At 41.3% G+C, this 26,147-nt stretch overlaps 1 protein-coding gene and 1 long non-coding RNA gene across 2 annotated transcripts in view; both read left to right on the forward strand.

Moving 5' to 3' along the window:
* The window catches only part of LOC147583211 (uncharacterized), a 63,323-nt gene extending 44,089 nt beyond the window's left edge, over positions 1–19,234 (forward strand). The window contains exon 2 of the long non-coding RNA XR_015246373.1: positions 17,841–19,234. This is a non-coding gene — a long non-coding RNA (uncharacterized LOC147583211). The remainder of the gene's footprint in view (positions 1–17,840) is intronic.
* TOMM7 (translocase of outer mitochondrial membrane 7) overlaps positions 1–26,147 on the forward strand; it is a 205,185-nt gene that overhangs the window by 104,907 nt on the left and 74,131 nt on the right. The window lies entirely within an intron of this gene.

Consider the following 26,147-nt stretch of genomic DNA (forward strand, 5'->3'; position numbering starts at 1 on the left):
GTAGGTGGCAGTTTTCATAAGCAAAGGGAACTTACCTAAGAGGCTTGTCTTTGGTAGCAGCAAGATGAATGGACCCCAACACTCACTTGACAAATCTTAAAAGTTTATAAAAAGACCTTAGCAGGGTTTAGTCACACATGTCGTGCAGGCATTCTTAACATCACATCACTATCTAACATCGAGGTCCTTGGAGCAACCTCTGGGATCAGGAAAGGCAAGCAGCACCCACATTCTAACCCAACATCTGCTGTTCACTTTTCCTAAAAGGCCCCCTTTCTACCATCCATCTGGGAAGGGTAGGACAGCCTCAATGCTATCCCATTTGTGAAGTCTTCCTTAACTCCCTATTCCTTAAGCATAGAGTCCTCAGTGCTATAGACACAAGGAAATGAATTCTGCAAACAACTTGAGTGCACTTTGAAAGCAGTCCCATGGGGCAAGCATCTTCCTGTATTGTAATTTCTGCGTTCTCTATCTCCTGCTCGTCTATAAGTTCCTAGAGGGCAGAGTCTTGTTCAGCTCTGTGCAGAGGTGATGCTATAATTTGTTGAATGGATGAATGAATGAATGGTCCAGCATTGTGTTGGATACTTTGCAAATAAGTTGGACACTATTTCTGCCCTCTTCAGACTTATCTGTGGAAAGAATGAGGAAGACTGGAAAGGTAAAAGACCAAGCAATAAACCGCTCTTCTTTGGGAAATACTTATCTTGGGTTTTTGAACAACAGATTAAGGTCCTTTTAGGTGAATGTGTAATGGGAAAGACTCCAGGGAATTACCTTCTTTTTCTGATTAATCGGTGGAGCCTTGACAAATGGGGAGGCTTGGACCTCATGAACTGGGGCTGGGGTTGTAGTGAAGGAGCCTGTTTAGAGGGTGGGGAAGGATTTTCCAGGCACTGGGTGTGTTTTTGGAAGAGGCTTCTATGCATGAGTAGAATGTTGCTAGGAAGGCACGTAGAGCAGTTTTGCCTGAGTAGTGGCAGGGTTGGCAGCACAGGAGTGAGAGAAACAAAAGATGGTGAGATAATTGAAGGCACACTAAGAGGTGGCTCCAGAGTGCCTGGGTCTTGTTCCTTTCAAGTGTGCTCAGACAGCCCACCCCTGAGGAGCACTTCTAATTCATCTGTCAACCTTAAGGGCTAATCTGTTATCGTTGCCAATTAACTGAGAAGTGTCCTTTCCCCAGGGCCACTGAAGACAGAAATTAAGTCAGGAAAAGCTTACTCTGCCTACTTCCCACCCACATACGCACACATACACACAAGAGTGAGAACTCTTTCGCGAACACAGTATTTCAGCTGAGAAAGAATGTGAGATCATAATATTGGAGGCAGTTTGGGGAGAGGCCATTTGATGTCATCTCTAAGATTTTCATTGTTCTCTTCTGGAGTGGAGGCAGGCTAATGTGTAAGTGCACTGCCTGTATGTGCATATGTGTGTTCGGCTTGTGTAAGCACAAAGTCTGCAAACTTTCTGATGGAATTATTGGTTTCCTATAATAGAAAAGTAGCTGAGCATTAGAGAAGTTAAGTGACTTGCCTTTGATCACAGAGTAACTTTGAACAAGTTATAAACTTTCTGAGCCTGGGTTTTCTCAACTCTATAATGGGGGTGATAATATTGTGCTGCATATTGTACTTATTGCCCTAAATTCTATTCTGTTCCTCCTCCATTGTATAACAAGCAGCTACCTTTTTAAAAAGAGAGAGTAGTTGTGAACTTTGGATAGGGATTCCTTAGATGTTTTTAAAAATGTGTGGAGATACTCTTTTTTTACAATTTTTCTCCATTTTATTTTATTTATTTATGTTTAAAAAATTTTTAATGTTTATTTATTTTCTGGGGGCAGGGACAGAGAGAGAGGAAGAGAGAGTCCCAAGCAGGCTCCGCACTGTCAGCACAGAGACTGATGCAGGGCTTGATTTCACAACCAGTGAGATCATGACCAGAGTTGAAATCAAGAGTTGGACTTAACCATCTGAGCAACCCAGGAGCCCTTGTATGTTTTAACATTTTAAAACAAGAGATATTATATTGTCCCTTGCTCGGCAACTTGCTTTTTCACTTTATAATATTTCTCTGATATATTTCTATATCATCAAATGTAATAATGAAAAAATAATTGCTAATATTCATTCAATGCTAACAATAAACCAGGCATTACCTGATTGCTTTATATATTATAACTCATTTAATCCTCACAATAGCCCTTTGAGATAGATACTGCTATTACCAACCCCCGTGTCAGACTGACCCCAGAGTGTCCCCTATCCCCATGATCTCTACCTCTTGGTGTTTACACCTATGTATAATTGCTTCCCCTTGAGTGTGAATGAGACCTGTGACCAGTAGAATTTGCTTCTAACCAATAGAATTTCCAAAGATGATGGATGTCACTCTCATTATTATATAACATTATATAAGGCTCCATCTTGCTAGCAGACTAGCTTTGGACATTCTCTTTGCTGGCTTGATGGAGTAAGCAGCTGTGTTGCATGGAACAGAAGCCACATTCTAGAAGCTGAGGAAAACCTCTAGGATAGAAGGGTGGCCTTCAGCTGACAACCAGTAAGAATCAGGGCTTCGTAATCTTACAGACATAGGGAAATGAATTCTGCAAACAACTGAGTGAACTTGAAAGCAGTGAAACTTGAAAGCTTCCAGATGAGAACACAGCCCAGTTGATACCATCATTGTAATTGTATGGGACCCTGAGCAGAAGGCCCCCCTAAGTCATGCCTTGACTCCATGGAAATTGTGAGATAATAAACGCATATTGTTTTAAGCTTCTAAGTTTGTGGTAATATGTTATAAAGCCGAGGAAACTAATCCAACCCTACTTTACAGATGAGGTAACAGTTGCACAGAAGAGCTAAATAACTTGCCTAAGGTCATGCAGTGGCAAACCTGGTATATGAATCCTGGCTTCAGAGCTTATGCTCTTAGTTACTCTTACTTGTCTGCTTCTGCACAGGCCTACCTGTTCTTTTACATAGCTGGAAGGTCTCACATCAAATGGTAAACTATAATTTATTTATTCATATTCCTACTGACTGATATTTAGACTCTTTATTTATTTATTTTGAGAGAGAGAGAGCAAGAGAGAGAGAGAGCATTCACATGAACAAGGGAGGGGCAGAGAGAGAGAGAGAGAGAGAGAGAGAGAGAGAGAGAATCCCAAGCAGACTCCATATTGTTAGCTTGGAGCCCCACCCCATGTGGGGCTCAAAGTCACAAGTCATGAGATCATGACCTAACCCTAAACTAAGAGTTGGACACTTAACTGACTGAGCCACCCAGGCACCCCAGAATGAGAAGAATTCTGGGCAAAGATGGAAAATTGAAACATCTCCACTTCTTTCTTCCTCCACAAACCACTAAAACTGAAATAAAGAAAAGAAGATTTTTTTTTTAATTTAAGATATAAACCCACAAGTATGTGAGAATGAGAAAGGAGGCCAAGCAAAGATATTTTGAAGGTGGAAAGGAGATGGACAAGTGGTAAGTGAGTTAGCAGAGCTGGGAAAGGTGAATTCTAGACTGGTAGTGGGGAAAGTGGAGAATTCCCTGATCTAAACTTCAGAATCTCCCGAAGAGTTTGGAATTGGTAGAACCAGGTATCTATGGAATTAGAGAAAGGGGGAGAGCCTAAAATAGAAAAGCCAAGGAGGTAGAGTCATAGACCCTCCAACAATTCTGTGATGTTAGATCATTGCCCTATCCCCACTCCAACCTTAGCAGAAGCCTGGAGTAGTTTTTCTCTGGAGATGATAAACACAGAGCCTTTGTACTGTCAACTCAAGCATAGTTGAGGGCAGTGGCAGAGATATTGTCCAAAAACACACCTAGGCTCTTAGAATTCTGCCAGCCAGGACTCTAACTTCCAATTAGAGTAGAACTGTATACTCTGGTGTATACTCTGACCAATCCAAGAAGAAATACCTGATGTTTCTGATGTTGGGGGTTCCCTACCAAACAATCCAGCTAGGTCCCACTATAGTGAAACCAAAACTGGCCAAACCCCATTCAAAGGCCAGGGCTTCCAGCCAGTTTTTAAGCCCCTATTTAATATGAGAAGACAACCAGAATACCAGGCCCATAAGAACAGCCTGAAATGAAAGAGACCAAAATAATGAAACAAACAACTAGAAAAAGCCAACTGAAAGGGGGAAAAAGAGATTTAAAGGAAGAGATGCAACGCGAAGAAAACATCAAGGAAAAAACTATTATTAATATATTTAGAGATATACAAAAATATTTTAGCTGTAAGGTGAAAATAGGATGCTAGAAAAAGCAACTAATAGAACAAAAAAAATCCTCTTAGAAATTAACAAAATGACATCAAAGGTGAATATTTCAATAAAAGGGTTGGAAGATACTGTTGAGGAAATATCCCAGAAATTAGAAAGAAACAAGAGAGAAACAGAGGAAAAAATTAAAGATAAAATAATAAGAGGATCAATCCAGGAAGTGCAGTTTCTGAATAAAAGTGTCCAAAAGAGGGAACAGAACAAACTAAGGGGAGGAAGTCATCAACAAAGTAATTCAAGTACATTTCTCAGAATTGGAAGACATGAGTTTCCTGTCGGAAATTGCCTATTGCCCAGCACAATGCAAGAAAATAGACCCACACCCAAGGCACAGTATTGTGAAATTTCAGGGCACTCAAGACAAGGGGACAATCTTAAAAACTTCAAGGGAGACAAAACAGGTCACATACAAAGAACAACTATCAGAATAACTCTAGGCTTCTTAAGAGCAACACTAGAAGCTAAAACGCAATTTAGAATCAAGTGTGAAGTAGAATAAGGATATATTTAGTCTTGGAAGCATTAAACTTTTTTTTTTTTTTTACCTCCCACACAACCTTTCTTAAGAAGCTACTGTGGGATGAGCACCACTAAAACAATGGAGAAAACCAAATAAGACTGAGACAAGAGATACAGGAAACAGGAGAAAGGTGAAGAGAATCTCCAGGTGATGGTAAAGGAAGTTTCCAGATAGCAACTGTGCACTAGACGTGGAGAGTAGCCAGTCCACATTAGAATAAGTCAGGAGGCTCTGAGATGGGCTTCTTTAAAGATGTAAAATGACTAGAAAACCTGATGTGTATGAATGTCTCAAGAAGAAATTCATACATTGAACAGAAAATGGACTATTTAAATTACTAAGTACATAACAAAATAATAAGCAAAGGCAAAAAGGGAGACTTTTTATTCATTCCAGAGGAATCACAAAGATATTTAGGAAAGGAAATAAACAAACAAACATGGTTTGCATCATGATTCAGTTCTGAATAGTTTTTAGTTATAATAATGTAAACACTAAATACTGATGTAACCAAAATAATTACATAAACTATGTTTGAATAGTAAAGAGATAGAAAGGGTATATTGTGGGTGGGGAGTTAAAGAGAACAAAATGATAACCTTGTGACAAGTTAATAGAGAATGCCTAATCCCAAAAAATCAAGAAGTAGCAATATAAGGAGATTATTTGGAGATATATAGGTAAAATTTTCTAAAATAATTACCTAAAAACAAAACAAAACAAAAACAACCTGAAGGTTGATGCCTCTAGTGAGGAACTTCAATTTTTCTTAACAAATCTTGTAGAACTATTCAACTCCTTAAATTGTGTGCATGTGTAATTTTGATTAAAAAAATTTTTTTTTAAAGAATGTGCTTCCCCTGCTATGTTCTTTATCTCTGAAATGTTTGAGAATACCATTGCGGAGGATGATATAAAGGTGATTCAAGCATCCTGAGGCTGGTTAGATGAAGTGTCTTTTAGATTTTCTTCTAAGCCTGGAGTTTGATGAGCTTTCAGAAATGGGACCACCTAGTTTCCAAAGCAGTTGAGTTCCCATTGAACAGTGGATAAGTTCTTCCTTAAACTGAAATATAGCTTCAGATAATCTGTATCACTGTTCTAGTTTTACTACTTGGGATACAAAGAACAAGACTATTCTTTACCAGCCCCCTTGAAACACAATTAGACATTAGACATGATTATCATCATTGACAAACCATTCCTATTTCCCACACCTACTTGCAGAGTTTTGGTCTTCTCACATTGCCCTACTAAAGAGAGAGAGAGAGAGAGAGAGAGAGAGAGAGAGATTCTATGTTCAAAAGAGAACAGAATATTCCAACTGTGGCCTGACCATAGGACACCTCATCCTTGACTGTGAAGCTTAGCGAAGAGTGGAGACTATAACCAGCCATTCTGAGTGTAGATCCAGCTTTGACACTTCCTAGCTGTGTAATTTAGAGTGAATTATACAGATCACCTTGGTATCTCAGTCTGTTAAGCATCCAACTCTTGACTCCTGCTCAGGTCATGATCTCACAGCCCTGCATCCAGCTCTGTGTTGGCAGTGGGGAGCCTGCTTGGGATTCTCTCTCTCCCTGGCTCTCTGCCCCTCCCTGACTCATGCATGTGCCCCCCCCCACCTCTCAAAATAAATAAATAAACATTTTAGAATCAATTGTATGAACTCCTCTGTCCTTCAGTGTCCTTGTCTCTAAAGTGGGGCAATGTCAGCATCTTTCTCATGGGGTTATGAAAATTAAATGATGTGATATATGCCCAGTGCTTAGAATAAAGACTGACACATAGCAGATATATTCGATGAGTGTTATCTGTTAACTTTACCCCTATCATTCCATTGATGTAGCCCAAGATACCTATTAGTAGAACAATCAATCAAACAACAAGTATCCATTGAGTTCCTACTCTCTGTTAGATGCTGCGAACGAGGAATGTAAGACCAGCCCCTTATCTGGAGGAGTTAATAGTCCATCACCATGTTGATTCCTTAAATTAATTAAGAACTAAAGTCCTTCACAATTGGGTTTTTTTTTTTTCATTTTGAAAAAAATAGAGGGGCGCCTGGGTGGCTCAGTCGGTTAAGTGCCATCCAACTTCAGCTCAGGTCATCATCTCACAGTTTGTGAGTTCAAGCCCCGCATCAGGCTCTGTGCTGACAGCTCAGAGCCTGGAGCCTGCTTCAGATTCTGCGTCTCCCTCTCTCTCTGCCCCTCCCATGCCTGCACTCTGTCTCTCTCTCTCTCTCAAAAAGAAATAAACATTAGAAAAATTTTAAAAAAAGGAAAAAATAGAACATTTTTAGAAATTCAATTATTCTATCAAAGATATACATGTACATCATTTAGAAAGTTAAATAGTATTAAAAAATTTATAACAAAACTGCACCATTTCCTATACTCTTACAGGGCCCCTCCCCAGAGGCAACCACTGTTGATTCTCTTGGCCATTTCTTCTGGAGTATATACCTTGGCACTTCCAAATAATATGCTTAGATTATGCTGCTTTGAATTGTGACTTTTAGACATTTTCTGACAGCTGTTATGGCAGATAGGCATCCAATACTCTTACGCCATCTTTCCCTCTGTTCCTGTGTCCCATACTGGCAAGATTACACACTTTTGATTAATCAACTTCTGTGCTTACCTAACTTGTTCATGCAAATATAATTCACAGTTGAGCATTGTGGACTATGGTTGTTTCTTCTTGATTTTCCTGAAGTTAATTGTTGCCTCTCCACCCCCCACCCCCGACACTTATTTCATTTTCTTTGTACCTACCTTCTAGTAGACACCAGATCAACCAACATGAGGTAATCTACCAGTCTCTTTCTTTCTCTTAAATAGAGCCTCCCCACCCCCACCCTAACCTTATTCTATCTGGGTTGAGGGCTCGCCATGCTGTTGCAGCACTGCCATCTTAGGATGTTGCACTAATCAACCTTGGAATGCCCTGTTTTTCTTCTGAGTTGAATTCCTTATTTCTTCCTCTTTCTTGGTTTACTCTTTTGTTTTGGTGGAGAACATCCCCTAGTAGTCAAGACAGAAAGGATCTTACCTTTGTCTCCAGTTCTGAAACATAATAAATGTTCCCGGGCATGGGCCTGTTTTCACCTATTATGTTGGGCCTTCTGTGACCCTTTCAGGAAATCTGGAAACTCCCATCTTTCACTTCTGAGAAATTTGCTTGAATTATTTTATTGATGATTTCCTCCCCTTGGTGTTCTGTTCCCTCTTTCTGAAACTCTTGTTAATTAGATATTGGAAATCCTGGATTGGTCCTCTAATGTCTTTACCTTTTCTTTTCTGTTGTTCCCTCTGTTATACTCTCCTTTTTAGGAGAATACCTCAACTTTATTTTCTAATCATTTTTTTTTGTCATTTCTCATTATTACCGCCATGTTTATTAATTTCTAATATTTCTCTCTTTTTTTTAATGTTTGTTATTTTTTGAGCGAGAAAGCACAAGCTGGGGAGGGGCAGGGAGAGAGGGGACAGAGGATCCAAAGCAGGCTCCTCACTGACAGCAGCAAGCCTGATGTGGGACTTGAACCCACCAATTGTGAGATCACAACCTGAATCAAAGTTGGACACTCAACCAACTGAGCCACCTAGGCACCCTTCTACCACTTCTCTTTTTTTAACCTGGGTATTGCTTTTCAAGTTTCCTAGTATTGTTTTAAGAGTATAACATTGTCTCTTATTTTCCTGAGAGTATTAATGACAATTTTTAATTTGTTTTAATCCCTATATATTTTGTTTCCTCCAAGTTGTTTTTATCCATTTGTTTTGTTATCTAGTTTTCTTGTTTTACGCCTTCCTTAGATATCTGATAATCCTTGGATGTCTGCTCAGGATTAGAACAGAGGACTAAAAAGCTAACTGGAACCTCTAAGCTTGTAGATGGGGCTTGTTGACTTTGAGCTTCACTGTAGCATGATCTGGAAGTACTGTTTATTGTAGGAAACCTTGTTTATTTTTTTCTGGTCTTTTTTCTTGGGCTGGTCATATTCTCCAGAAAAAAAACTTTTCTTATCCCCTGTTAAGTTACAAGGTTATGCTGTCAGTGTTCTCATAGCCAATTGGGGAAATAGGGCTGGCAGTCTCAGCATTTTATGGCCACTATATGCCCTAGTTTGTGGTTCTGTTCCTAAACCAATAGCTGGGTCAGTTGACCTCCAATCCAGAAAGAATGTCTTCAAAGAATAAACCTACTATTTTCTAATGGGGTGGTTAGCCCTCAGGTTCTGAAGTATCTGGGACTGCCAGTTCTTGAGTATTTTGAGGACTATACTATAAATTTTGATAGTTTCCCATTTTTGCCGTTGTTGGCTTAATGTTCTATGGCATGCCAAGTTACTTCAGTCCCAACTACATATGAGCTGCATTATTTATGAGGATTACTTTTCTTTCTTCCTTCCACTTCCTGGTTTCCTACCCTCTTTCCCTCTCTTTGTTACTCTGTTTTCACTATTCTTTCTTTCTGGATATTGGCCCTTCTGTATTAATGTCATATTAAAAGCAAACAAACAAACAAACAAACAAACCTTTTTTCTCTTTTTCATTGCTTTCTGTTTTTCCTATTCATTCTGGGAGATTTGCTCAGCTTTAGTATTTTGCTTATTTTATTATTATTATCATCATCATCAGCTTTATTATTTAACATATTGAGCTTTTCATCATTGCTGTCATATTTAGAATTCCCAAGAGCTCTCTTTTTAAAAATGGTGTCTTGTTAGAACACCTAGGTGGTTCAGTCAGTTAAGGGCGAGCCCGACTTTGGCTCAGGTCATGATCTCACGGTTTATGAGTTCAAGTCCTACATCAGGCTCTCTGTTGTTAGCATGGAGCCTGCTTCACATTCTCTGTCCCCCCTACCTCTTCACTCCTCTCCTGCAGTGCTCTCTCTCTCTGTCTCTCTCAAAAATAAAAAAAAATTTTTTTAAAAGTATCTTATTGCATGAATATATCTTCTTTTAGCTCTGAGGAAATTAATATTGACTTAAAACATTGTTTTTTCTAATTCTTATTTTTTAATTTCTCCTGAGTTTCTTCTTTGTGTTGGTTTGTTTGGTTTATTTCTTTCAATGATGTGGATTTTTTTCAAATGTCTTGGTTACTTATTTGTAAGTACCAACCAAGGGAGAGGTACTAAAATATATATGGGAAGTTTTATGTAGGTGGGGCTTGTTAGTTGGTACGCTTTTCTGAAGAGAGATCTGGGAGAGCTCTTGATTTTTCTGTTGGAAGACCTTAAATGTCAGTATATGCAGGATGTGGGGGCAGGTCTCTTCTGGCATATTCAGTTTCCCCAGAAAGGAGTTGTCCAATTTCTTGACTGGAGGACAGAAACCTGCCTTGCAAGTATTCTGATAGCTCAGCCTCACAAAGGTTAGCAAAAGGGGCGATGTCAGTGCACCTGCATGTCTCATTATCCAGAGTGACTCTTCCACTTAATGTCCCCGTTTTCTGTTGGTATTTCACTCTGCCCACACCTGTGGCTGAAGTCTCATACACAGACTCCCTTGGCTGTTCAGGTTTTTTCCTCCTTTACATTTTTTTTGTAATGCCATTTTTATGGGTTTGGGGTGAATAAATACAAATCTTTAATTCTTTAAGTGTAACTAGAAGTTCTGCCTGTATATTTATTCTTACCTCCTCTGGCCAAGTCATATCTTCTCCCTGAACTTGTACTGTTGTTTACATGGAACCTTACTCTGCTGAGCCTTGTTTAATCTGGAAGAGCATATTGGGATGCTGAATCTGCCTTTTAATATGAGTGAGAGTACTTATTTGTGGGGCTAGACTCCCTCAGGATTCTGGAATAGGGGTCAATATACCAACTTCTACAGGATAGCTCTGGGTGAGAGAAAGGAGACTGATCCAAGGAATAGGCATGCATACTATATGTGTGCAGGCACCATGGGTGTGGTGGGGCTGGAACCAATGTGCTTACTGAACTCACACAGCTCATGTTCATCTTCAGCATGGGGCCCTGGCACTGCTTGTGCACCTCTGGGAAGCTGTGTTGATGCTTTTGCTTTATGCTTCACTCGGCATTTGCTCTTGCAGATTGTTAGTTGCCCCTTTGTCCTGGAGCAGGGATTTTTTTTTTAATGTTTATTTATTTATTTTGAGAGAGAGAGAGAGAACATGTGAGCAGGGGAGGGGCAGAGAGAGGGAGAGAGACAATCCCAAGCAGGCTCCATGCTGTCAGTGCAGAGCCTGTATTGGGGCTCGACCTCATGAACTGTTAGATCATGCTCTGAGCCAAAGCCAAGAGTTGGTCGCTTAATAGACAGCACCACCCAGGCGCCACTGGAATGGGGATTCTTAAGAAAGCCTGGTGGTACAGCTTTTCCTTCTTACATGCACCTGATATTCTAAGAAGAGGTCATAATGTAATTAAGATAGAGTGTACAAATAGTAGATACAACAAATTAAACTAGGCAAAAGCCATTGCTATTATGTTGGAATGGGAATAGAAATATATATATATATATATATATATATATATATATATATATATGGCTTAAAAACAGACAAACAAAAAGCTGAAAAAAACAATGGTTACCAAGCTCCATTTGGACATTTTAGAACTTAATGAATGAGTATGTTGAAAGTCTTTCTTAACCTAGTCCCCAAGCAAGAGACCCGCATAAAACAGTCCTTTGTTAGCCTGCATTAGATTTACACCATGATTTTGAAAGTAGTAAAACTACTTTTAAAAATGGTCCTATAAATCACATTAAAGCATAAAGGAGGTTTTTCACTAATTCAGACTGGCCATCATCCTGTTAGTTCAAAATGATCCATATTATCAAGCAGATTCTAAGGCTTTCTTTCGAATAACTAGTAGACGCTTTACTGGAGCATGAGGAATTTGTTTTCTGTTCTCATCCAGAGCCCAGGAAGCTGGTTTGACGTCAGGGCCAAGCTGGGGTATTGTGGGGTGGGGCGGGAATAGCGCTCCACTCAGAGTTGGCATGGAGTCCTCAGCTGTCTGCCCCTCCTCCATGTGTCCAATAGTCTCCATCTGCAGGGCAGGAGGAAAGGGAATGTCAATTTGTTCTGGCTTTGGGTGTATTAAAAACATCTGCTAAGAGAATGGTTTTCAACTGGGGGTAGAATACTTGTGACCCAAAGTTGTGTAAGTGGGTTGTGGAATTTTTATAACAGTTCCTAAGAACCAGTGTACTTTCACCCCCGTGATTATCTGCAAGCACGCTATGCATTATTATTAACTTTGTAAATGTGCAATGGATTTTTCTTTTTGTGGTGATGGCAATTACAGAATTCATGTTCTGTGTTTTACTTACCTGTGTTGTGGTCTAGACTTAAGGTAGTTGTAAAATCGTCAATTGTTGTATTGCGAAATTCAACTACTGTGACATCATCATTTGCTAATATGTTTTCTAGACACAGGAATAAAATTTACTTCCAATAATAGTATTGCAATTATTAATGTCCTTAAAAGCTTTACCTTTTAAATAAAAGGTAAGAATAACACCAGAATGCCTGTTAATATGTAATTCCCTTCTTAGGAGAAATGAAACTTTAATTTTAATCACGGTGAGACAGAGTTTCTTTATGCAAGTATTGGTGGGATGTAAAATGCAATAAAAAAATGGAGTGCCATTTCTACGCAACTGAGCAAAATGAGCTGGGATTCGGGACAGACTCAGCAGTGGGGAGCTCCGCTGTCTGAGGTTTCCCACTTGCCATGTCTTTGGTTGGGCTGAAGAGGAGCACGTAAAAGCATCAAGAATCCTACAGCATGTGAAGTGCTGTGTTACTTATTTTTCTTTCCACTTAACATGGAAAATCTCAAACATGCACAAAAGTAGAGAGATTCGTGTAATGAACCATCATTGCAAAAATTTATTTTCCATCTAACGCCATCAACCTGATGTACAAAGACTCGAAGTGGTGGATGTGAGAAGTACTTACAAGTAGGGTAGAACTTAAAAACATGGCAAGAACATATTTACCTGTGTGCCCAGCTTTACTTCTTCTCCAGGGAATACCAGTGCGTTTTTAACGACGAAACGTTTTCTGAACTTTTAACAAGAGACATGCTTTGTAGGACTCACATGGATTTGCTAGAGCTCAGGGCAGGCTCAGGGGAACAGACAGATGTGGGCATCTGACCTTGTCGTCTATTGTCCCAAGTCAGGTGTAAATGGAGTCAACAGTAGTAGACGCAGCAGGGGACGCCAGTGCTAAAAGAGCACCCTCACAGGTCCATAGTGGCCCCGGGAAAGCTATCAGATCAGAGTCACGCTTGATTCATAGGCTTTAAAAATGCCAGTGATCTGCAGTACCCGAGGGCATGTGGGTGCAGTTTCCAATTCTGCCCCCGGAATTCCCACTCACCCTTCAGGCTCCTGATTATGGCTGACACAGGTGAGCCAGGGAGCAAAGGCTGCACATTCCTTTTTCAGAGGAATGTCGCTGTTTAATTTACCGCATGGAAAGCCCTGAAACCCCCCAGGGCCTTCCAAAAATAGATGGGATTAGTCAGTAGTGACATTTACAGGGTTTTTTTTCCCCCCCTTTCCTCCCCCCTTCTCAGGAATGACAAAAGTTTTTTTTTTTTTTTTTTCTTTCTGCTTGGTAAACTTATCTCCCTTGAGGATTTTCGCCTTAAGAGAAAAGACACGGTTAAATTCTATACTGGATTTACTGGATTTTATTGCAAAATTAAAAAAAAAAATCTAAATTACCATAGCCAATCTGGGGAGGTGTTTCAGTTACACTGATAACGGACAAGGGTTGAAATGGAAGCTGTCATTTGGAGAAACTTGGGTGAGTTAGTGAAGAGAGGAGAGAAGTGAACCCCCTGAAGTAGTGAAAGTCTGAAATTCCTCAGCCCTCCATTTGGATAATGATTGTTTTCCATACAATAGGAGCCAAGGAGGAGGTGTTGATACAGATACTGCAAGATTCTTTTCTAACCACAGGAGTAGGTGTCCAGGGCTCACACCTGCTTTACACACTGATGAAACGTAACCACATATGTCAGGCACCAAAGAGGCACTAATTCAAAAAGAGGTAGAATGTCAGTAACGGAGGGTAAGACAGGCCACCCATTCACTCACTGGTCTGTTAGTTCATTCATTCATTCACTCGTTCGTTCTTTCATCCACTCATTTCTTTCTTCTTTCCAGTTCCAGGGCCTCAGGTCCCATGAATGCTCCTGATAGCGTTACCTCCTGCTCTTCGTTCAGGTCTCAGCCAGATTTTACTTCCTTAGGGGAAGCCTCCCGTGCCCCCTCACCTCCACTTCCACCCAATAGGTGGATCACGTTCTTACAGAACTACACTCTCTGGTATATAATAGACACTCAGTAAACATTTGTTGAAGGAATGAACAAGTTAATCCATTTATCCGTACATTCTTTTCTTTGTCTCTTCACTAAGCAAGAATTTACTAAGCAACAGCTATGTGAGGACCCTGGCCAGGTGGGCCAGGATGGGAGGAGAGCAACCTTTCACCCCTGAGAACAAAAACATGTCAGGACCCACCTTCTTCAAAACCAGAGAGAGCTGTTAGATGGATTTCAGCTTGGGCCAGGGGGTGGAGGTTTATGGAATCAACCAGAAGGGATGGAGAGAGGAAACAGTGCTAAGTTTACACTTGTGCCAACCTCATGTTGACTCTTAGAATCTGAAATATCATTTTCCTAGCAAGGAAACTGTGGCCTAGAGAGATAAATTGACTTACTTTGAAGTCACAGAACTGGTAAACTTGGTTCTCCGAGATTTTTTGAACTGATTACAAGTCACTGTGGATTGAACTATAGGAATCTGCAGTATGTTTTGGTGCCTTGGATGTGAAAGGAGACAGGTTATTCCAGAGAAGTGACAGGACCCAGAGTGTGGATCCCAGAAGAAACGTCTGGAAGAGAAAAGGAACCGTTTAGAGTTTCAGGACTCTTCTACCTTGAGGTGGTGGTGGCAGAGGGGGTACCAGCAACCCCACCAGCAGAACATTCTGGGAGGGGGCTATTCCTTCAGCAGTTGATTCAATAATTGCAGAGTTTTTACCAAAAAGTAAACTTTTCTCATGGTACTGTGGAAGTTTCTGGGTGCTTCCACTTCCCAGATGGACACTTGTTCTATTGAACTTGACTATTCCATTTAATAGGTCATCAGTTGGGTATTTTCGAAATAACTACATCTTGTGTGCAGAGTTTGGGCAGTACAAAGCCCTTTCACATGCAGTAGCTTGCTTGGCCCTATGACATGCAGTAGCTTGCTTGGCCCTATGACACTCCTGTGAAGAAATTAAGACTAGAGGCCTTGTGGTTTGTCCAAGACACGTGTCGGGTTAGTGGAGGAACAAGAGCTTGAACTCGGGTCCCTGACTCAGGTCTTATACTGTGTATGGGAGGCTATTGGAGGCCGAGGAAGTAGAAGTGACTCACGTGAAAGAAAGTGCTTTTCCCGCAGGCTGGAGACAGCGAAGTGTGACAAGGGCTTTGAAAGCACTCAGATTTCATTTTTAATACTTCTCAGAGGTGTGCTTTACTCACCTGAACCTTTTCTTACCACATGCTATAGCAGAAGGTGACAGAGGTGAACAGCAACTTTTAAGGGTGATTGTTAGCAACCAATTATACAGCATTCACTATGGGGCAAACACTAAATGCTTCATATATATTAGTTCATTTAATCTCACAATAAGTCTCACAATTATCCCCATTTTACAGGCGTCAGAATTAAGGCACAGAGAGATTAAATTTAATTATTAAAGCCTCAAGGTGAGTTTATTGTCTGAGGTCTGTCTTCTTAATCACCACATTTTTTTTAACCTACTGACTTTTTACCTATAATATTATTGAGCCATCTTAGAACATAGGAAAGGCCTTAGTATTGCATTCTCAAAAATATTCTTAAAACTGTGGGTTTCAAAAAAATTACTTTTCTTTCTACAGTAATTTTATAGAAAATTACAGTTCTTGAATAGGCAATCCATAAGCACAGCACAATATAACGACTAAAAAGTGTGTAAAAAAGTCAGTCTCCCTCAACCCTGCTCCCCAGCTGATGATTCCGTCTCCAGAGGCATCTGCTGTTAACAGTTTCTAATATTAAAAATGATGTTTGGAGATTTACTTTCTCATTTGTGCTTAAAGTAGAAAGAAATGTGGTAGAAGGGACCCCAGCTCTGGCCTCGGATGTATACTCTATCAGGATTGAGGCACATCCGGGCTGTCTGGTAAACTGCTTGGGCAGCCAGCCAAAAGTCAGAGGGCGGGTGGAGTGAGGAACTATCTGGGAGAGATGAGTGCCTAAGGGAAAAGGAGCTTGGCCCCACATCAAAGCTTCTAGGCTTTGTGGGGGGAAAGGGAGATTCTGAAGAAGAATCGGTAATTTCCTCAACTCCCATGGCAGACCCCCATGGAGTCATTTCTGAGTCCTTTGGTTTTGGAGAAAACCCAGTGGGCTGAGGTAAAGCCTGCAAAGGCTCTCTCTTTTAATGTTATGGAAGACATGAGCACTACTTGAGGACCCCTCCCTCACAGCAGGCCACAATAAGGGGAGAACCTCCTTGCTCAGTTCACCCCAGGTTACTGGACCTCTGAGTTTCCTAGGAGTGGTGATGTAGGGCCATTAAAGCAGTAGAACCTTGAGGGAGGTGACCTCACAGTGAGAGTTAGAGATAGTGCTTCACAGACCAACATCTCCAGGGGGCTCCAAAACAAGAGAGAAACAAAATGGCAGGCTTGACTTACAAAATGGTAGCTGTAAAAAACACCATATAAAAAACACACGGGATAAAAATGTTTGCTGATTCTCTGCACAGGACATTCTCTTATTGTCTTGATTCTTTGTTCTGGCTGCTCCCTTTGCCTGGGTTGGCCTTTTTTCTTCTCTTTTCCTGCCCAGTTCCTGCTGCTCCTTTAAGACATGATCCGGCAACTCCTTCTCTATACCCCTACACTGCCCCCAGTCCCTGGCCCTGTATATTTGCTATCACCTGACTTGTGTTACAATTATCTGCTAATGGGTCAATCTAAGACCAACCAGGAACTTCTGTTCAGGAGTAGTTCTGATCAGTGTTGTAGTTCCAGTGCATGGCTTTCTATAAATATATAGAGGAAGTGTAGAGTTCCTGCAGGGTGTTCGGTACTACACCTGAGGTACCAGCCCTCCTTGCAAAAGATCCCTTAATAAAGTTTGTGCCATCTAATCATCTACTTTTTGATAGCTTGGCAGACTAGGAAATCTGCCTTTTGGTAGAGAGCAGGGCTAAAATGCCGCTAAATTCTAGATGACTTTGATTTCAGTGAGCATATCTAGAACAGACTGCACTGGAAAATGAGCTCCATTAACACGTCAGCATAATCATTTAATTATCTTAGATAGCCATCAAAGTACTGGCTGTATTACTCAAGTCTGGGTCATTGAAGAAAAGTAAAAACAATTGAGAAATTTCATTCTGTTTCTGTGAGGGAAATGTTTTATGACAACATGTTGAGGTAGCCTGAAGTCTCCATATTATTGTTATGTTTCCCCCCACTCACTCTCTTTTTCTTTTGCCTCCAATGTCTTTCTCCATTACAGACATGGTGCTTTAAATAATTGGACTCGGGGGCAAGACTAGAATATAGAATATGAACCAATGTTGGGGGTGGCAGAGATAAGTAAATACCTAATTGTGACAGAGGGGAAATAGACCTAACTGTTACACTTTTGGCTTGTAACCCTTTCTGTCTATTCAGAAGATTGTTAGGAAAATAGAAAAAAAGTCTGAGCTCTCTGAATTGGTTCTGCTTTATATAGTTTCAACCAGATGAACTAAATTCGTGCTTAGAGATTGCAAGTCTACATGGAATGGTGTAAGCTGAAGGCTTTACACTGTGTAAAAATGGTGATTTCCTCCTTTGGAAGTCTAGGAGACAGGAATGGGAGGGGTGGGTGGGGGAATCAGTGTGTAGGTCAAAAATTTGAATTTTAAGTGCAATCTTCTTAGTCATCACTTTCATTTCTGTCTTCTAGGGAAATCTGACACAGCTAGAAAGCAATGGAAAACACTAAACGTTGCATCAGATGTTGAAGAGGAACTGATCATACCGTGGAGATAAAAATGATCTCTTTAAGGAGGATTTCAAAAATCTGGTTATTTCAAGGTAGCAGCCTTTTGGGGGGAAAACTAACAAGGGTTCCAGAGGCCAATTATCCCTTGTTAGCAACGTTGGCCTCATGTTAGAATGAGGAATGGATGTGTCTCAACGCTATCCCTCTTCCATTCAGTATAGATCAGCAAGAGAGGGCTCCAAATAAATTTCATCCCTTTTCAGGATGTTTCCCTGTCAAGCACATTCTAGATTCACTCTGTGGAAAAATGTCTATAATGTGTTTAATATGGTTACGATTTTGCTTTATTTCTATTAGGTAAGTGGTTTCCTTTTATTCTTAACACTGCATCTAATATTAGCTTACAGCGTTACTGGCACTGTATGTGACCCAGGGGAGAGTTAGAAAGGAAGTAGAAGATGTGGCCTCAGGGGGCCCATGGGGGAGAAACAACACAATAATGATAATTAACATTTTTATAACACTTGAAAATGTAAAAGTCACTTCCCATTACTTTACCTCATTAATTTTCTCCACAAATACATTGTGTAGGCTTTACTATCTCCATTTTACAAATGAGGACAGTGAAGTTTGAAGTAGGAGGGACTTCCCCAAGATCACATTCCAGTAAAAGAGTGTGATCTTAGAAATCATATTCTGACTCTAAAACTCTATCATATTCCATTGAAAATTGGCAATTATACTCCAATATCTGTGTAAGTACGTGCTGATAAGACTTCATGAATGATCATGGTGGAATGGGGTTCCTCAGGGATGCTTTCTTGGGAGAGGGTGCAGTGCACATGGATGACTGAAGGAATCAAAGGCTCTCCTGCTGGGGGGAGAAAGGTGGAAAATTACATGAGAGGAGAACAAGGGCAGGAATGAGCTGAACATGTGGATCAGGGGAAGGAGACAGATCTTCCCAGGCAGAAGAACCATGACTGAGAATAACGAGGCAAGTCTAGGAGATATTGGTGATGTGAATATAAGGGGTAAGGGAAACATAACACCTGGAATTTTCTTTCCATTGCCTCAAGGAGCCCGGCACTCCTGGTTCACAACAGAAATTGCCATGAGCACTCCTAAGAACATGTTCTGCACTGGTGCCTCAATGGGTAGAAAAGGGGGTTGCCAAGTGAGTTATATATAGAAGCTGTGCAAGGGAAGTTCTTATGCAAAATGACTAAACATGCTTCATTGCCCTGCCTGGTTACTTATAAACGTTGTGTATGTGTAGAAGTTGATGGGAGTCCAGACATTGTCTAAGAGATTTCTCAGAGTAAAATGAGAATAAAGTTGTTCTAAAACACAAAGGGCCTCTAGGTTCATTGCAGCTGTTGATGACAGTCTGTTTCTCTGCCAAGTGGATGCAGTTTTAGCCACATTCCAAGCAAGCATTTCCTATATCTGACATCTTAGAACTTGGGGGAGACTGGGAGACAGAGCCTTACTCAAAGGAGGAACTGACAACTTGGGGGTGGGGAGGGAAGAAAGACATGATGCAGACCTGAATGATCTCTATAGTTATGTAACTTTCTAGCCACAAATCACTTATTAAACCGCTGAATACATAGGACAAAGGCTGTGTGCATTCAGGTTGCTCCAGTTACCTTGAGATCTGGGATCTACAGGGCTGGGTTGTCAGTTGGTCAGGTCAGGAAAACAGCATCACAAGCACAAGAGAGAATTACAAACTCTTGGGAGTCAGTGCCTGACTGGCTGTACCCAGAGTCTCTTCCAGGAGGGTATCTGCCTAATTAGAGCACAGGGATTAGAGTTTGCTTATCCACTTTGATGAAGAGTGTAGGCTCTAGAACTGGGGAGCATACAAGTTCACACTGAAGATCTTAGGACTTGAGTTTCCTTTTTAAGAGAAAGATAATAGTAAAACTGTAGTGAGGAGCAAATGAGATAATGCATGTGCTGCCATTGGGGCTCCTTGTTCCATAGAGTGTAAGATGGAGATTTGCATGCAGATCAGGGATTGGGGTGTCCTCTAGGGTTCAGTACTTTGGGGAAGTGAAGATGGCATTACCAGGGAGAGAGAGAAGGTGAACTGTGATGCAATTGTATGAAAAGCTTCACTAATCCCATGAGTGGCTGTGCAGCCACAATGGCCCTCCAGCGTTATCCTAAACTGAGACAAAGGGGGTCGGTCTTACATTCCCACATTGTCCAGTCTCTGGATGTAAGCTGTCCCCAGGAAGGGAGTGTGATCTTGGACAAAGAAACTCTTCAGCAGACAGCAATGCCTCAAGAGGGATTAGCTGATAGCTGTTATCTGCCAACACTCCAGCAGGTGAAGGCACTGAATGCTAAGCCCTGAAGGGGGTGATAAATCTGAGCCCAGATTTTCAATGTCAACCTGTGTCCTTTGTCCAACAGTCCTCAAATTGTTTACGATTTCCCCTTTTCCAAGTGTACAACTTTCTGAATAAATGACCACTGATCCCTTTAGGGAGGGATTCAAGTGATCATTACTATATATACTTACCATGATGTTATAGGGTTCTCCTTCCTTGGGGGACTTTTCTCTCAGTCAGTATGTTCCATGTTAAACACTGGCTCAGATCCAGAAATTGGACTAGAGATCATGACTTTTCATTATATTTTCCCTAGTCTCTTGATCACCCGTCCTTGATTTCTTTTGTTTGTATAGATTGAATATTACCCTCTTGGCTTGCCCTAGAAATTCTGTATTCTATTAACCATCTCCGTGAATTATAGCATTTGTGACTTCTTGCTTCTGGTGGTTAAGGGTGGCTACCTGGCCTCTTTTCAGGATGCTGCTATTCCCATTATAATCAATGAGTCTGATTCTATAGTAACATCCACTACCATCAGTCTGGCCTATAGAAGATGTCCACCATTGAAACTTCTCAGGGATGTTGGTGCCCCTCTACTAGGACATTTCCTGTCACTTTGGTAAACAGAGTGTCTTCTTGGGGATCCCATGGAACAAAGTTTTCTGATGCATTTTCTCGTCTTATTTAGTGTATCTACTTCAGCATGCCTACTTCTCTGAGCCCTTTGATCTCTTTTTCCACTGTTTGCCATGGTGGTTCTGGCATTTCCACTTCACTGCTTTTGCCAAATATCCAAAATCCATCCTTGATATGTTTTAACATTGTCTCCTGAGATATTAAATCCTCTGTCACAAACATAGTATCATAGTTTCTGCTGGCATGTGCTAGCTAGATCCTAGAGTTTATTTGGGAAGGGTGTGTGTGTGTGTGTGTGTGTGTGTGTGTGTGTGTGTGTGTGTGTTTCTTAAAAGACTCAGAACTTATCAATGAGGTTATGTTGTGATTTAATCCCAGTTATTGATCTGATGACCTAGATGGGAGGTGGGAATAGATCCTGAGAGCCTATATTAGTTATTTATTGTTGTGTAACAAATTACCTCAAAATCTAGCATCTTAAAACAAAATTTATTATCTCCCAGTTTTTGTGGGTCAAGAATTTGGGTGTGGGTTAGCTCTGTGTTTCTGGCTCAGGGTCTTTCATGAATTGCAGTCAAGATGTTGCCTGGAGCTGTATTCATTTGAAGGCTTCCAGGAAGGCTCATAACATGGCTGTTGGCAGGAGGTCTTAGTTGCTTGCTGGCTATTTATTGCAGTTCCTTGCCTTGTGGCTCTTTCCATAATGCTTTTTTGTTTTGATTAAAATTTTTTTAATGTTTATTTATTTTTGAGAGAGAGAGAGAGAGAAACAGAGTGGGAGTGGGGAAGGGGCAGAGGGAGAGGAAGACACACAATCCGAAGCAGGCTCCAGGCTCTGAGCTATCAGCACAAAGCCCGACACGATGGGGCTCGAACCCATGAATCGTGAGATCATGACCTGTGAGATCATGACCTGAGCCATAGTTGGATGCTTAACCGACTGAGCCACCGAGGTGCCCCATCCATAATGCTGTTTGAGTATCCTTACAGCATAGCAGCTGGCTTTCCCCAGAGTGGGTGATGACCCCCTTAACCCCCCCCCCCCAAAAAAAAGAAAAAAGAAAAAAAATTTTTGGTTAAAACTAACTTTTTGGTTAAAAAAGTCAGTTCCATTCAGAGCAAAAGGAGGCTAGAGAAGAGTGGCTGTATCAGGAAACTGGGACCACTGGGGCTCTCTTTGGGGCTGTCTTCCAGAGAGCAGCCATGTGTTGTTATGCAAGTAGATCCCTTGCATTGTCTTCAGGCAAGTGTTGAGTGCTAGCCTTTGGCAGAAAGGGTGAACCAATTCTGCAGACCCAAAATGTTTAGGGAAATCTGGGGATTTCAGATTTTTTAGTGCATCAGTGGAGGTGTTTCCATCCCAAGTGTCAGTGGCTCACCCCTTCCTAATCAGAGACCAAATTCTGATGTGGAATACGTTCTGGGTTGAGAATTCAATATCCTCTGGGGCTCTGCTATTCTTATAATTGAGTCCTGAATCTGACACTCAGATTTCTCTGTCCTCTGGCTGTAAGATATGAGAGTTTCTTTATATGTTTCCAAAGAAGACTTCTGGTATTAACATTTAGCTTTAATTAGTAATTAATCATACTTAGTCTTTTATGGTTTTTCTCCAATGCATCTCTTTTCCCAGCAATAGCCATCCGATTCCATAGTCCTTGAATTATTATCTACCCCACATCTCAAGTGCTTGACACCTTACACCTGCCAACACATACCCTTCCACTGTTTCCCACCCTACTTCACCCTAGAGAAAGTTTTAAAAGTCCTATCAATGCATCTCAGGGTCTATCAGTGCTTCATCTTACCACTGTGGATGAGGTGCTTGTGGTAGCATATTCTAATGTCTGCTTTTCCAGACCTCTCCTGCTCCACCCCAACTGTTGCCATACAAGTTCACTAAGAAACAGGCTCTGAGATAAAGATTTGTATGCTAAAAGGTAATTAGGAAGTGCTTTTGTGAGTGAAGGGAATAAGATGGGACAGAAGGAGAAGCTGAACTGCAATGCAGTTACAAAAAAGGCCTTAGTGGATCCTGTGGGCTGCTCTGGATATGGAATGACCCTGCAGAGTTTACCCGACTTGATGCAAAAGTACTGGGCCTTCCTACCTCTGCATTTAACAGTCATTGGGTAGGCGCTGCCCCCAGGAAGGGATGAGAATTTGGACAAGGCAGCTGTCTTCAGCTGAGGGCAATTCCCTCACCGAGATGTCGGCTTAGAAATCTCAGCCACCTGTAGTCCCAGCAGCTGGGGGAATGGGTGCCTTAATTCTAAATGGAGTGTTGGGCCTGGGTGGCACAACATAGTATCAGGCCTGAAATTAGGGTGAGGCATATAAGGACCCTAGAGCACAAAAGTTAAGGAGGCACTCACTCTCAAGTGCCAACTCACATGTGCACCACCCTGAGAGTGTGTCTCCTTAAATTCAGTGCCTTGCTTGCTTCGCCCTTGTCCTGTCCCCCGGCACAGCATTCCCAATTGTGTGTAATGCACTTACTCCAGAGTGTGGTATATGGAGAGTGCTCAGAAATTGTTATTAAGTTGTCATTATTACTCTTATTATCATCTCACAGTTCAGCACAACTGGGCTGTTCACATAGCTTAGACAGGACAGGTGGCTGACTGAAAGCAACTTCCTAATCCGGGCTCTACTTTTGTTTGATAAGACAGGCATCTTCTTTTTTAGACTGGAAACGCCTTTCTAGAAGTTGGAGCTGTGGTGGACACCATTAATTGTGTACCTCTATCCCTTGCTAATAGAACTCCAAAGTTTTGGGTATCAGATAGTCATATACTTCAGGGGAAACTGGCCCCTTCTCAGTTCTGGGAATGAATTCTATTTGGCCTATGGCAATCATGGTGGTCCTATTCCTCTTGGCTGTGATTGACTTAAGCATGTGTGCATGGTACGATTCTGGCTAATGAGATAAGGGGAAGTCTGCTGGAGGCTTCTGGGAAATATTTTCTTCCTTGATAAAAAGAAACTCTCCTGAAGAACTATCCTGGGGATGTAGCCAATACTTGACTCCTAGGACTGTGGTAGCTATCTTAGGCTCATGAGGGAGGCAGCCATCTTGGGATCATAAGGGGAGCCAGCTAACAGGTTGTATTAGTCAGCATTGCTAGACAAACAGATCAATAGGATATACATATAAGAAGAGATTTATTATAAGGAATTGGCCCATGAAATTATGGAGGCTGAGAAGTCCCATAGGCTGCCATCCATAAGCTGTAAACCGAGGGAAACCCGTGGTATAATTTAGTGTAAATCCAAAGACTCAGAACCAGGGGAACCAATGATATAGATTCCAGTCCAAGTTTCAATGTCTGAAAATGAAGAATGCTCAAGGCAGGAAAACATCAATGTCCCAGTCAAGCAATCAGAAAGAAATGGTCAAATTCTTCCTCTACTGTTCTGTTTTATTCAGGCCCTCAATGGATTGGTTGATACCCACCCACATTGGGGAGGGCATGCTGCTTTCCCAAGTCCACTGATTAAAATATTAATTTCACCCAGAAATATCTTTACAGACATACTCAGAAATGATGTTTAGCCAAATATCTGGGCACCCTATAATCCAGTCAAGTTGGTACATAAAAATAAATCATCCCAAGTCCCCCCACTTTATCAAGTTGGCAACCACAAGCATCTCCTTAAACTATACTTAATATGCAAATAAAGACAATAACAAAGTCATAATTCTACCCAACATGATATAACTATCCTGCATATAACTGAACATGCACTAACCTCTTCCCCAGAAGAGGAGGTAAACTCATTGAACAGTGTTTACTCTTTGTGATATCCTACAACTTAACTACTATGATGTAAAGTTAGCAATTCTTTTTAAAAATTTTTTTTTTCAACGTTTATTTATTTTTGGGACAGAGAGAGACAGAGCATGAACGGGGGAGGGGCAGAGAGAGAGGGAGACACAGAATCGGAAACAGGCTCCAGGCTCTGAGCCATCAGCCCAGAGCCTGACGCGGGGCTCGAACTCACAGACCGCGAGATCGTGACCTGGCTGAAGTCGGACGCTTAACCGACTGCGCCACCCAGGCGCCCCAGCAATTCTTAAATACTGTTGTAAAGTCAGTATATCTTATTTTACATAAGAGAACATGACAAGAAAGAAAACAAAGGTACACACACACACAAATGCATTCATGACATAATGGAGGAAATACTCGTGATAATTAGAGTCCTTGTAGTTTTTCATAGGACAAGGTAATACCAAGAAATGCCCTAAGGAATCTCTTGTATTCCAGATATACCCTTCCTTATTTCTATGGTGGAGTAGCAGTCCAGTTTCCCCAGCCAATATAGTAATTCCCTTATTTGCCTGTTGATTTCAAGGCATGGGGAGTCCAAATTGGCCAGATGGCATTTCTAGTTCAATGAAATCATTGCTGTGTTTCTTGCTGGTAGTGTCCCTCTCTTTGGAACTAAGATCTCTAGGCTGGTAGAGAATAAAGTTGTGGGAACAGAAAGCAAACATTTTGCTGGTGGGTTCCTAGGGGTAATAGAAAACAGTGCTACTCTCATTTCCACACCTTGATTCTGGACCCATGAATCCTGGTTATATGAGAAACAGCACCATATATTAGCCTTCTGGGGAACTTTGCCTCAGCTCTGCAAGGTATTGCCACCAAGCTGGCACTATAACTGAGTCTTCAAAAGGCAATTCTAACGTTCTATTAAGCCAGCTGCTTTAGGGGGTGAGGAACATGGTAAGATCAGTGAATTCCATGAGCATGGACCCATTGCCATATTCCTTTTGTTGTGAAATGATTTTCTTGATCAGAAGCCATGCTATGTAGAATACCATGATGATTGATGAAGCATTCTGAAAGTCCATGGATGGTTGCTTGGGGGAGAAGCATTGTATGCAGGGAAGGCAAATCTCTATCCAGAGTGTCTATTCCAGTAACACTGTCCCTTCCATGATATAATCAACCTGCCACAGGGTAGCTGGCTGATCGCCTCAGGGAATGGTGCTATATAGGGGACTCAGTGTTGGTGTCTGCTGCTAACAGATTGAGCACTTAGTGGTGGACTTAGCCAAGTCAGCTGTGGTGAGTGGAACCCTGTGTTGTTGAGCCCATGCAGAACGTCTGTCCCTGCCACTATGGCCACTTTGTTCATGAACCCATTGGGTAATGACAGTGATGACTGGGGACAGAGACTTATGGTATTCACAGTGTGGTTAATTCTGTCCATTCAATTATTAAAATCTTCCTCTGCTGAGGTAAACCTTTGGTGAGTATTTACATGGGGAACA

This window comes from Puma concolor, chromosome A2, assembly GCF_028749965.1.
Source record: "Puma concolor isolate L17-30 chromosome A2, mPumCon1.1.hap2, whole genome shotgun sequence".
In the NCBI taxonomy this organism is placed as follows: Eukaryota; Metazoa; Chordata; class Mammalia; order Carnivora; family Felidae; genus Puma; species Puma concolor.